We start from the raw sequence: 12,458 nt of genomic DNA, 5'->3' as shown, positions 1-12,458 counted from the left end.
TCTGCAGATATGGCAGAATTTGTTACAGGACTAAAGTCGGCCCTCGCATGTGTGCCGACTATAGTCGGCGCTCGTACACAAACGTCGCCGTATGTGTGTCGACTATAGTAGCCCCTCGTACAAAAAGGTTGTTGCATGTGTGCCGACTATAGTCGACGCTCGTACAAAAAGGTTGTCGCATGTGTGCCGATTATAGTCGTTGTTCGTACATATAGGTCGTCACTTGTGTGCCGACTATAGTCGGCGCTCCTAACGAAAGGGTTAATCCGCTGTCGAGCTGGAGAACGCTCTTCGTGAAACTCCGGAACCGAGTGGGTGGGCAGTTTCGGCTCGTGTTCGTGTCGGAAATTGCGTTTCCGATGGCCGGGTCGCGGAAACGGTCTTCGATTCGTCCATCGGAGGTCGTCGTGAAAGAAGGCTAGCCGGTGAACAGAGTCGGCAGTACTTTTACTCGCTCCACGGTGAGTGCTCAGAGGCGCAAACCTGCCGCTCGGGAAATGCCGGCTCAGTTGTATACCGCGCCTCTAAGCAGTCGCCGCGTGTGAGCAAAAGTAGTGCCCATTCAACACACTCTCCGCCACATCTTCAGATGGGCAGATTCAAAGGCCGTTTCTCTGCACTGTGTCATTCAAGGTTAGCGTTTATTCCCACATTTTTGTCACAAAGCTTGGGTGGAATAAAAATGGCTTCTCCTGTGGCCTGGAGGAGCCATAAATATGGCGTTATTCGTTAGAATTGCGCATCCAACGTGTCTTTGGACGCGCTGAACGGATCGAAAGTTTGGGTATCGTGGTAATTCATGTTTATGTTATATTAAATAATTACGATGGAGAGTATAATTTCTTGGAGACGAGGAAGAGGGGCGATGGCGGTAGGAGGCTTTCTCTTTCTTGTAGGTATCGCTTGTTGACATTTGGTATCTCTTTCTGTTGGACGAGCTGAAGGGTCAGATGAGGTATTATTAGAGAAGGGAAATCTATTGTGTCTTTCTTGACTCTATGTTTACATGATTCCAACGTTCATGGAATACTCGCACATAGTGATGTACTTTCGAATGTTCCTCCCGGTGAGTAAGGTTCTTATAGTCTTTATGCTTTGCGATTGACATCTTAAAATTTTACTTTAGACACTTTTTAGCAAATTTAATTTGTAATTATATTTTATTTACATTTATACTCGTTTCGGGAAATGAACCAATGTGTTACAACAGTTATTCAAAGGTTCTGTGGTGTTTAAACAGAATTATGTTCCTTTATGTTTCATTTCATAACGTGCACAAGTGTATCAAAGCGTGTACTCGATTTTTCTTGTATTGTCATGGCAGCGAGTGCGTAATACCTTATTTATAAAGGAACAACACATATTTACTTTTATCTAAAAAACTCGAGTACGGCCTGTTCTCTTCCGTTAATGTTTTTATTGATGGTAGCGTCATCATTGGCAACTCATACATAGGTCTTACCTGTCATAGATAGGTCTTACCTGTCATACATGCGTCTTACCTGTCTGAGATGCGGAATCATAGAACAATAGTCGATCTAACCGCAAGTTTCTTAGTTTGCGTCATTTAATATCCGCACGCGTAATCCTAACGATAAGTGTGATCTCTCCTTCAATTACTCAATCGCTGATACAAGTGCCCGCTTCAAAGATTACAACATTTCAACCAAAACAAATATTCGTTGACATTCCTAAATCATATTATTTTACAAGAATTCCAAAGATCGCACGAAATATTGTCGTACTATCGCACGCATTAATTACGACATACTTCATTCGTCATTAAATATTGATAAAAAAAACGTGGAGAGCAATGTGAAAACCATCTTTCGTTGCAATTTATACTAAAACCCAACTGCGCATTTATGTTATCTACATTACTCGGAAGTAATACCTGCGGAATCTTCATGCACGATGCAATTACCATTAACACCGTATCCCCTGCTACCTAATCTCTCGGCAAAGATCATGTCCACTTATCACGGGTTTCCCCTTCGTGTTGATTATTTTTATTTCTTCTTTAAAAAAATAAAAGAAAGTACGGAGTAGCATGGAAAATCTACCTTTGGCTGAAATGTAATCTAAAATCTAATCGATCATGATTACCGTTGCAATTTCTGGCAATACCTACGGAATCATCACATACGATGCAATTACCCTCCTCGGTAAAGTTTACGTCCACTTATCGCGGGCTTTCATCTGGCGTTGATTTTAATTTTTTTTCCACTTCCGGTTAGCTTAATTGCATGGACGAGGGACACCAAGGATACACAGGCACCGGAAACCGCAGCGAATGGTGCGTTTTGTGCAATGGCGCGGTCGTGCCGTGCGAACTTTGAAGATTTCCTGGTGAGATCCATAAATCTTGGATCCACAGCGATCGCAGGGACGTGCGAGTCTCGAGAGCGTGGAATTTATTCGAGGCACATATCCCCGAGGCCTCCTGACGTATCGGCGCGCTGATTTTATTAATATTGCGTTATTAATAATTCCCCGCGAGGCAGCGAGATCGTCGGAGCTTCGCCGAAGAGGTGGAGGGTATTCGAGGCGGCGCCCTTGAACCCATCCGAAGGAAAAGTACCGAGGCATTCGTGCACTATCGGATTGCAGTAATGATAGGGTTACAATGTTGACTGTTATGCAGACGGGTCAATTGCGGTCGCAGTTTCAGAAAACGACTCCTTAAGGTGATACGAAAGGGTCGCTCTATATGCATAAAACGTCAAAATTGATTACTAATCTTTTCTCCCGAGTACACCGTATCATTTGGAACTTCGGTACGTGATTATGAAGGCCCTAAGGAAGAACGCGATGCTCGTGAAATTTTATTTTTCATAAAAAGAAAAAAAAAAGATAAGATGTCATCTTGGTTCAAGTGTAGGCTAAGTAAACGAAATTCTCAATGATTCGGTGCGCCCAGTTTGGAGAAAAGTTTTAAAAATATTTTGCCGTTTCGATATGCAGAATGACCCTTTCATATCACCTAAGTTTAATGATTAAGTTGAATTTTCTTGTGATGTCTCCCTGTCTGCATTATGGATAATGCAGTACATGCAACGGTAGGTAGATATGCAGGTGCATCGAGAGATGTTCGTTGTTATTCGTTTGTTATCTTGTTCACTGACGATGTTGGTATGGATTTATACCCTGTACGTGTGTTTCTTGTTAATTGGCTCAACGGACTTCCACTTTCCCTTGGAATTAATGCGATTTCAATTTCCTTTTTATTGAATAGGGAAACGAATCGAGGTATTCGTGCGCTATCGAATTGCAGCAATGACGGGATTACAATGTCGACTGTTGTAAGAATGGGTTAATCCCTGGGAAACCTTGCAATCGTGGTTTCGCAACAGCTCTAAAATGTTAAGTATTAATGCGAATGTTCCAGTTCTTGACGCGGTAGCGGAATTACCAATCACGGTCAGTCTGCAATGTCAATTGCGTAAATATGAGTCTTATTTAATATTTACAACAGCATTAATATATGCATATATCTGAGACCTCCTGGATATTACTATTATTAACAAACGGAAAACAATGTAATCTAGCGCGCAATTCAAATCTTGCGCCCTTCATACGACGCTCCGTATAACTATTAGATACCCGAGTACAAGGAACTGTCTTTTAATTCCAATTCCTTTTTTCACTTTTTCAAGAAACTTCAATTCTTAAAATATTTTTAAAGTAATTATCATATATCAGTCACTGAATGATTTTCTTTTTTTTTTCCTACATTTTTCTCACGAGCACCTTCCCGAAGTATGTCCAAGTGATAGAGAAAATCCATTTGTTTCCCTTGCAATTCAAATGACGTTGATTTTCCAAGGTCATGGAAAACCTGACTGGTTCACGCCTATATTCCCGTAGCTTCGATCACACGTCACACGAAGGATACCGCTATCTGGGGCTCTAGATTCCATCTCTCCTCGGTCTTTGAAGGTGTTCTAGAAGAAATGAGATTTCCAGGGCTTGGCCTCCTTTGTCCTCGTCCTCGAAACGTTTGTTGACGATCGTTTAAGGCTGTCATACCGTGTGACAGCTCTATTTTTCCCTTTTTTCTGAATTCTATCTAACGAACCATGAAAATACCCCATCTTGGAATTTTTACAATATATTTATTAATATTTATACCTTCACTCGGAATTTTCCGATTTTTCTCTTTTTTGTCGCGAGGCCATTTCGGATGGCCGTTCTACGTCTCTACCCACCCACCGACTTGGAATATTGATAGATCCTCTTTTCTACGTATTCTAGACATATTATAGAAGCAATTAATGAAATAAAATATTTTTTGTCGATTTTTTTCCACTCATCATATGAACGAACGTCGCGAGGCCATTTCGGATGGCCGTTCTACGTCTCTACCCACCCACCGACTTGGAATATCGATAGATCCTCTATAGACATATTATAGAAGCAATTAGTGAAATAAAATATTTTTTGTCGATTTTTTTCCACTCATCATATGAACGAACGTCGCGAGGCCATTTCGGATCAGCCGGGCCTCCTCCCTGCACTTGACCAGACTTCTAAACTTCCTTCTTCTATCCCCGTACTTTCGTTTAATCCTTTCGGTCGTGGCAGGGACTCTGGCTGTTCCCTTTGGAATGCCCTCCTCTCCCTTTCGCCTTTTATGCCGATGGACGCGATAGTGACCGGCGTATTATTACTGAGATCTCCTTCGGCGGGTCCGGTTCTGCATCTCGGCGTATCCACCATCGACGGGGTAGCCGCAGACTTTCGAAAACTGCACCGCAAGGAATTTAGGCCACTCGAGTCTAATCTTCGTGGTGTAATTGTCTGGCCTGTACCGGTTAATTAACACAACATTAGAGAGTTATCTCCGGTGGTATCGGCATCCCTTCGCGGACGCCTCCACCAACCTCGAGAGTTACGACCTTCTCTCACGCCACCTTGCGTTTTTGCCGTTTGAGGGAAAGACGAAACTTCGGACGCTGCTTCGGTTTTTTAGGGACTTTTGCCACGTCCTGGTGATACTGCCAGGAGATGCGACGATCTGGAATTTATTCTCGAAGGCAAGCCTATGATGATCCCAGGAGTGCTTGATAGGACATCGCGGTGGTTGATAGGTACAATTCGTTCTGAAAAGGAGTTTTATTGGAGAAAGAAAAGTTTATCATAGCACCAGAGGATGGGGAAAAGTTGTGAGGTGAAATATTGATGGCTTTTGATGGACAATAGATCCTAGGGGTTTGCAGGGAATAAAGGGTGGGTCCTTCTCAATGCGTCGTTTCGTGTCACCGCCATAAAAAAAGACGACCAGTGTCCGGTTTGATATGATTCAATGGTGTCGTAATCACTTCCAGGAAGAACGTAAAGGTAGAAATGATGTTGAACCTTTTTGGCATTCTTCGTTTTCCTGTTTTCATTTAAATTTTCCTCTTAATGGCCGGTTTTGCAATTCGATTAGCTATTCTTGGAGTGACCATCATCTCGAAGGGATCGAATCGAATTTTTACATGGAGGATTCTTCCGTAATTTATGGTAATAAATCCCACGAAGGGTCCACGTTAAGATTAAACACTTTGCATGGAATTTGCGAATAGGTACTTTCACAGAAACAATGACGAAAATGATTGCTGCCGGTACTTCTCTTTGACTGACCTCTTCGATGTTCAGCCGTGACCGGACGTGATGAAAGTTTAAACATAAGTTAATGGTCGTATGAAATGTTATTACGCGCATGTGACCGAGGAAATCATTTATCAAGATCTTCCTCCTCGATTTGTGTCGCGGTAAAGCCGGGGATATTAATTGAGAGGAACCAATCGCATCCGATGGTTACTTGCGATCCGCCATTACCGCGAACGTCTTTCGGCATACTTTTGCGAGCTTTCGACGCATCCGCTTGCACCAGGAAAAAGCACACGCGTGTGTGTACACTGATTTATTTACATTTCCAAGGGACGTCGTTGAAATTCAATTCCTAGCTAACGAGGTCTGACAAGTCCTGAGTGGGGTCAGGTGACGGATAGCCATCATCCGTTCGTCTCGACCGTTTCCATTTCGGTGCTCACCTTTTCCAGTGCTCTCCGTTACGGTCATCGTTACGCCAGGGTACATGTCGAGAATAATGCTCGATGCCTTTGATGTTTGTACTAGGCGCAAGGACCACACCCCTATCGGCTCTGTACCTTTTCCAGATCATGAGAACGACGCTGAAGGTTCGTTTTCTCGAACTTCTTGGGATAACTCGGATGTGTGAACCTGGAATACAGTTTGACGCACATACAAAATTAACAGGCTTACTGGAACGTGTCCGTGATGCTGACTTTTGTTTGTGGAATTTTTTTCTTAAGAAAACCAGAGCTGTCCACAAAGATAAATAAAGTCCGAAATCCTGGAAATTTGGATTTTTCGACTCTAATGGGTTCTCTGGTGTTAAGAAAATTCAGAGCTTCCCAGAACCTCGAAAACGTTAGAATGACCATTTTCAAGATTTGTTTCCATGGCTTAGGCTTCTCGCACTGGCTTGCATTAATTTACTCAAGTGAATCGCGAGGAGTACTTATGCTCCGAATTTTTTTAAACCGATTGGGCTTCGCCTTGACGGCTAAAAAAATTCAGGGCCTCCCAAAACCTCGAAAACGTTAAAATGGTCAATTTTGGAATTTGTTTATTTTTTTTTGTGCCTCAAACTGGATTCTAGGTTTACACTCCAGTGTTAAAACAGGCGATTGTAATATACACAGAGTTCGTTTCCGATATCTCAGTTGTATCTAGAGTCTTAATATACCCTCTTTAAAATGCCCTAGTTTTCAATGATAATGATAAATAATGAAATAAATTGATATCACCTTTGGGAGTAGGTTTTTAGTTAAATACTTCTCTACCTCGTGCATTTCAAATAGTCCGTGGATACGATATACTGTTTACGAGGGAAGTAAAGCCAGACGCGTATAAAAAGAAACACAATTACTACGGTACATTACCGTGAATTATTCCACAGAATGAGCTCTAAACGTAAAATCAATAAGTAAAATCACTTTCACCGAGTCTCTGCAGAAAGCCTAGTAATTTTCGGGTAATTTTTCCTTCCCCCGAGGTTGAATGAAAACGATAAAATGTACATTAACCCCGGACTGAAAAGTCGATCCTAAAGTCGTACGCGCAAATATCTGTGGTTTCCTCAACTACTGTTTGTTCTTCTTTTTTTTTCTCCCTCGGTGCGCGAACGTAACCATATGATCGTAAACCATGTACGATCCATTAGGTCTAGTTCTCTCTTTGCCAACGGTATTGCTCACGTGCATTACCTCGCACGTTTGAGCGACTCTTTGCCGCAGAGTTTCGTAAGGATATACCGCGCAGCCGATATCAGCAAACAGATACGTGCACCTGACGTAAGTCACAAAGTACCTACTTAGGTGCGGTCAATGGACGAGGTGCGTGTACGTCCTTCTGCATCCGCGTCTTCTCACGCTGGCATAGTCGATGCCCAGGAAACCATATCTAGGATTATTTTTCTACGATGATTTCTCTCCGATCTGCCCGACGCATCATCTGAGAATAATGAAATGGCCAACGATCCCCCTGGGCGAGATTCTAGAGAATGGATGTAACGAGATGTGGAATCAATTGCTCATCTATCGTCATTCAGAGAGGTAAAGGGAAAAGGGCAGATGTAGATCTTGCAGATGCAATTATTAAAGACTCGCTCGTGATGTGTGCAAGTGGAATTCCAGGTTTATGATCTCTCTCTTTTGATCCTTTTCATCCCCTTAGGGATTAGTTGAGGCTAAATTCGGTAATGTGTTTTTTAGGCATTTTTATGTGAATTGTTTTTAAATGAAAACCATGTTGATATCTAAGCGGACCTCGGATATGTTAAATGATAAATATTTCCCGACGTCGGTACAGCACATGTCCATAAAATCATGTCCCTGACTTTTCTTTAATGATCCTTCGAGCTTTACGCGATGTTCTTGACGCATTAGTAAAGTATACCAATTAATGATCTCATTATGTATGAATTTTCAAAATTTCTTTTCCCACGCCTCGGGTGGAAAATTGAAAGCCCTTTGATACTCAACAGGGAACGATATTATCTCTTGGTAAGTCTTAAATTATGCCGACGTGTACACGCTTACATTTGCCGTGAGTTATCACCTGTATTCACAAGAATTGGGATTTAATAACCTTTATTAACCATCATATGTATAGAGTTTATGTATACATAGAGATGCTCACAATGCATTTTTTAGACCTCCCGACTTGAGCACGTCCGTATCAAAACAATAAACGCTGGGTTGCTAATCACTATTGGCATCAATTTCCTTGGGGAAAGCTAAACGTTTATAAAACTTAGCAGGTGCGTGTATGTTCATCTGCATCCTGGTTTTCTCACGGCGGCACAACCAATGTCCGTAACATCGTGCCCACGATTTCTCTCCTGAGATCGTCGAGCCTTTGGCGATCTCCTTGATACATTAGCGGAGGATAATAGTTAACGATCACCCTGGGCAAGATTCCGGAGGATACCCGCCACAGTGAAATACGGCACAGACTTCTTCGCCTGTCAATTTTCTGTATAATTAGTGAATAACCGTGCACGCATTCCCGAATACCACTTATCGAGTGTACGTTCAACGGAATTAGATAATTCGAGGAATTACAAACAATTCTCATATTTATGCCCACCCGGAAACGGAGAGAATTTGACGATCACGAAGATCCCATCTTGAAAGCCTTAAGGTGATATGAAAGCGTGATGTATACATAAGAAAAAATTAAAATATTTATAAAACTTTTCTCCAAATTGGGCGCATCGAGTTATCTGAAACTTTAACACGTGATTTTGTGGAGGCTCTAAGGAAGAACGCGCTGCTCGTGAAATTTCATTTTTCGAACAAAAAATATCTTTCTTCGGTTCTTGCCCGAGATAAGTATTTTTTTTTTTTTCGGAAAAAAAATTTCACGAGCAGTGCGTTATTTCTTAGGGCCTCCATAATCACGTGTTAGAGTTTCAGATAATTCGGTGCATTCAGTTTGAAGAGAAGTTTTATAAATATTTTGAATTTTTCGTATGTACATATCGCACTTTCATACACCTTAAGCCACAATCATGTGTTTGTTAAATACTTAATTAGGATTTATAATGAATTCCTATAAGCTCAGACAATTTGATAATCATCTTTTCAATATCGACAGAGAATCACAAAGCTTCTTTGTTAGACATTGGTCGCAATGTAATGCTTTCGTCACTTACCGTAACGTTCCACCGCGAAAGTGAATCATTTATGAAATCGTACGGCTAATTTGCATGTGCGTTTTCTCACGCTGGAACAACCGATGTCCGTAAGACGATTTCTCTGACGATTTCCGAGTCTTTCGCGATCTTCCTGATGCATTGCCAGAGGACAATGAAACGGCCAAGTACTGCCTCGGGCATGACTCTAAAAAACACGTGTAGTAGCAGAAGGTAGGATAAATCTCCGGGTCTATCATTTTCTGGAAAACCTGCCGATAGGTGTGGGTGTAAATTGTCCAGGTCGTAAGCATTTACCATAGGCTCGATAAAAGTATTATATTATTGATATGTATCTGGAAAACGCGAAAGAGGCCGCCAGCACGTATGCGGTGTCTACCAGGAAGCTCGAGTGGGAATTCAAGGATCGTGAAATTCTTCCCTCGGAATTCCTCGGGGCACATTGGTACATACTCGCTTCGACTTATCGAGAATTCTCACCTGAGGAATCAAGCTCTGGGAATAATTCGACCGTTATCCCGTTGTACGACCTCGCAGAAGAAATGTGCATCGTACGTCTACCAGGTGCCTCCAGAAGTCGTCGCTTTATTTATTACGTCTTGATTCGATCCAGGTTTTTCCTCCGCGAGGACAAATCGCTGGTGATCGATCAACGATGATGCTTCCTTATAAAAAAAAAAAAAGAACACCGTAAGGACGGTACGGAAGCTTGACCGATTCTGACAATTTATTGATCGGAGGGAATAAATTGATGTGCCGGTCAATCAAGAAGTGCCCGTTTGAAAAAGACTACTGAGATATGTAATCGATGGGTGAGAAGATCCTTTCAACTATCGGGGTAAAGTAGAGGATCTCGTACCGTGGGCCAAGTTATACCATTACGATATCTAATAAGAGTATGATTTACCCACCTGGTGGTACGATTTTCGCTGTAAGGAATATTTCATGTCAATGTCGTATGTATATATTATACTTTCATATCACCTTAAGTAACGCCGAAACCGTCCAAACCTCCACTAGTCACGTCTGTTTCACGCCATTCGGTTAGAGAATTGCCAAAAAGCCAAATACTCTCCCGCGATCGAAGAGACGCGCGTAAATGAGAATTCTCATTAATATATCTGCGGCATCGAGGAAATTGACTTTCCCCGCTGCAGTCGCGAAAATTGTCCCTTGAAGGCTGCCAATGTCCCCCATAACCGCTTGGAGGAAATTGGAAAATCTTCGTCCGCGCGCAATTACTTCTGCGCTAAGCGCATCGAGGAAATTGCAAGTGGGTTCTCGCTCGGTGGCTTTGCAGTTGCGTAGCCGACTCGGGTGGTCTCAGGTGCTGGGGAGGTTCCCAGAGATTTCACTAGCTAATAATGCCGTATCAGAACCCACCGATGGCTGGGGCCATTGGAATGAGTTAACGGGCTTGATTTCGACCACGCTTCGGTCTCAGCTTCTGCTCTTCTCCTAGTATCATAGAATAATTTCTGAATATTTCTTTATAATCTTTGCTAAACATCTCAAGGGACAGACCTTGCAGATTACATTCGAAGATATCTGAAATACTTGTTGAAAGTCTCAATGACGTATTTAATTTCAATAATTTATAAACGTATATAGAAATTATATCTCTAAATTCATGAATATATGAATAAAAATACATTTTTTACTTCACGATTATTATCGGCCACTTCGTTTGGCGTGAAAGAACACGACTAATTTTTGTTATGCTTTCGATCCGGTATTTCATTATGGGAGCAAATCGTGTGATTTTTAATATCTTTAGAACGTTTACAGTGTATTCGGTGGATATTTAAAGAAAATACTTATATTAAAATGTAACGAAATGTTTCGTATATCTGGTAGATGGATATTATGAAGACACGTGGAGATAGTGTTATGCAAATATTATAGAGATAATATTCTAAAGTAAACCTCAAATGTCTGGGAGATATTTACACAGGCTTCGGTTTTAGCCCAGTTTTAGCTAGATGTCGAGATCTTCTCGCAACTGCGAGCGCCTGATTACTGGTGGTAGGGCAGAGGCATCGCGCCGAGGCGCACCTTTCACGCAGGAAGATCTCTCGGCGATTGCCGCTTGTAAAAGTGCGCAGACATCAGACCAGGTTGAATTAACCGTTAGTGTGGTTTCTTTCCTGGGCCCTGTTATACTCGGCTTTCCCATGAATCCCGGGGATCCCAGGAGAAATTCCTGCAGTGGTCCATTTCCCCACTGGGAGACTCAGATTGTGCGACCGAAGACGCTTGCGATTGGAAACGTACTCCTGAATTAACCCTTTGCACTCGAGGCGATTTTCCGCACACTTTGGGAATTTCATCCAGCTAATCTAAAATGATTTCACGTACAGATTAACGTATATGGTAAATATGTTAACGGGTATTAATAATAATATACGGTTAATATAAATGGTGACTGAGTCACCTCTCGAGTGCATAGGGTTAAGGCGATGATGCGTGGATAAAGGAACGTGCAGATAATGTGGAAGTGGTAGATGAAATTCTTGCCATGCTTTTTTCTATGTTTTCTTAATGATATTAGGAAGGTAACCTATATGGCAATTTTTAATTATGAAAGTGTTAGGTTTAAAATAAATGTGTAGCACATTTATTGGATAGATAATGAAGGTTTCCGGTTTGTATGGATCTGCACTTGCTAGACACATTACAGATAAGTATCTGCGAAGCCAGACTTCTGGTGATGAGTAGTAGCCGTCATTTAATGCTCTCTGATGCTTAATGATTCTCTACCTATTTAAGCTTCCAATAAAAAGCGGGACGAGTACACTCTTCGTCACAAAAAATCATTTCATCTCACCGATAAACTTAAATGTTATTATTTTCCTCCGAGATCTAGATTGGCGCGATTTTTCTCAAAGTGAATTTCCAAAGCTATTGCAAGGGTTCGTTACGTGAATATTTGAAAATTAGTACAAAAAGCATACTTTGTACCCAGAAGAACGTGAGTACGCGTTCCCGTGGTGGCGCTGTTCCCCAGGATCCTTGCGTATCCATTAGAGTGCCTCAAAGGTATCCTCCAGAGATAAAATCCGAGGGTGAGGTTGAATGTGATTAAAGCCTTACTTACCGCCATAAATTCTCAGCAGTATCTGAGATCTTTTACGTCACTCGGCGGATACCCGCTTTCTTTCCATCATCGGCTTTTATCCCATAACCGTACTTTTGAATCACGTCCCAAGTCATTGAAATGCCATCGCAC

General features: G+C 41.9%; 1 protein-coding gene across 3 annotated transcripts in view; it reads left to right on the top strand.

The window, feature by feature from the left end:
• Positions 1-12,458, top strand: part of LOC105703850 — a 210,809-nt gene that overhangs the window by 74,951 nt on the left and 123,400 nt on the right. The window contains exon 1 of one of the 3 annotated variants that reach the window (XM_012432556.2): positions 574-633. The exons of the other annotated variants lie outside the window; for them this stretch is intronic. The gene's annotated coding sequence lies outside the window, so the exon portion shown is untranslated. Of the gene's footprint in view, positions 1-573; positions 634-12,458 lie in introns of those variants that run through there. 3 annotated transcript variants of the gene reach the window in all.

The sequence above is a fragment of the Orussus abietinus genome, unplaced genomic scaffold, assembly GCF_000612105.2.
Source record: "Orussus abietinus isolate OABI.00-Male unplaced genomic scaffold, Oabi_2.0 scaffold32, whole genome shotgun sequence".
Taxonomy (NCBI): Eukaryota; Metazoa; Arthropoda; class Insecta; order Hymenoptera; family Orussidae; genus Orussus; species Orussus abietinus.
Note: the sequence above shows the minus strand (reverse complement) of the source record. Positions and strands in the feature narration are given on the sequence as shown.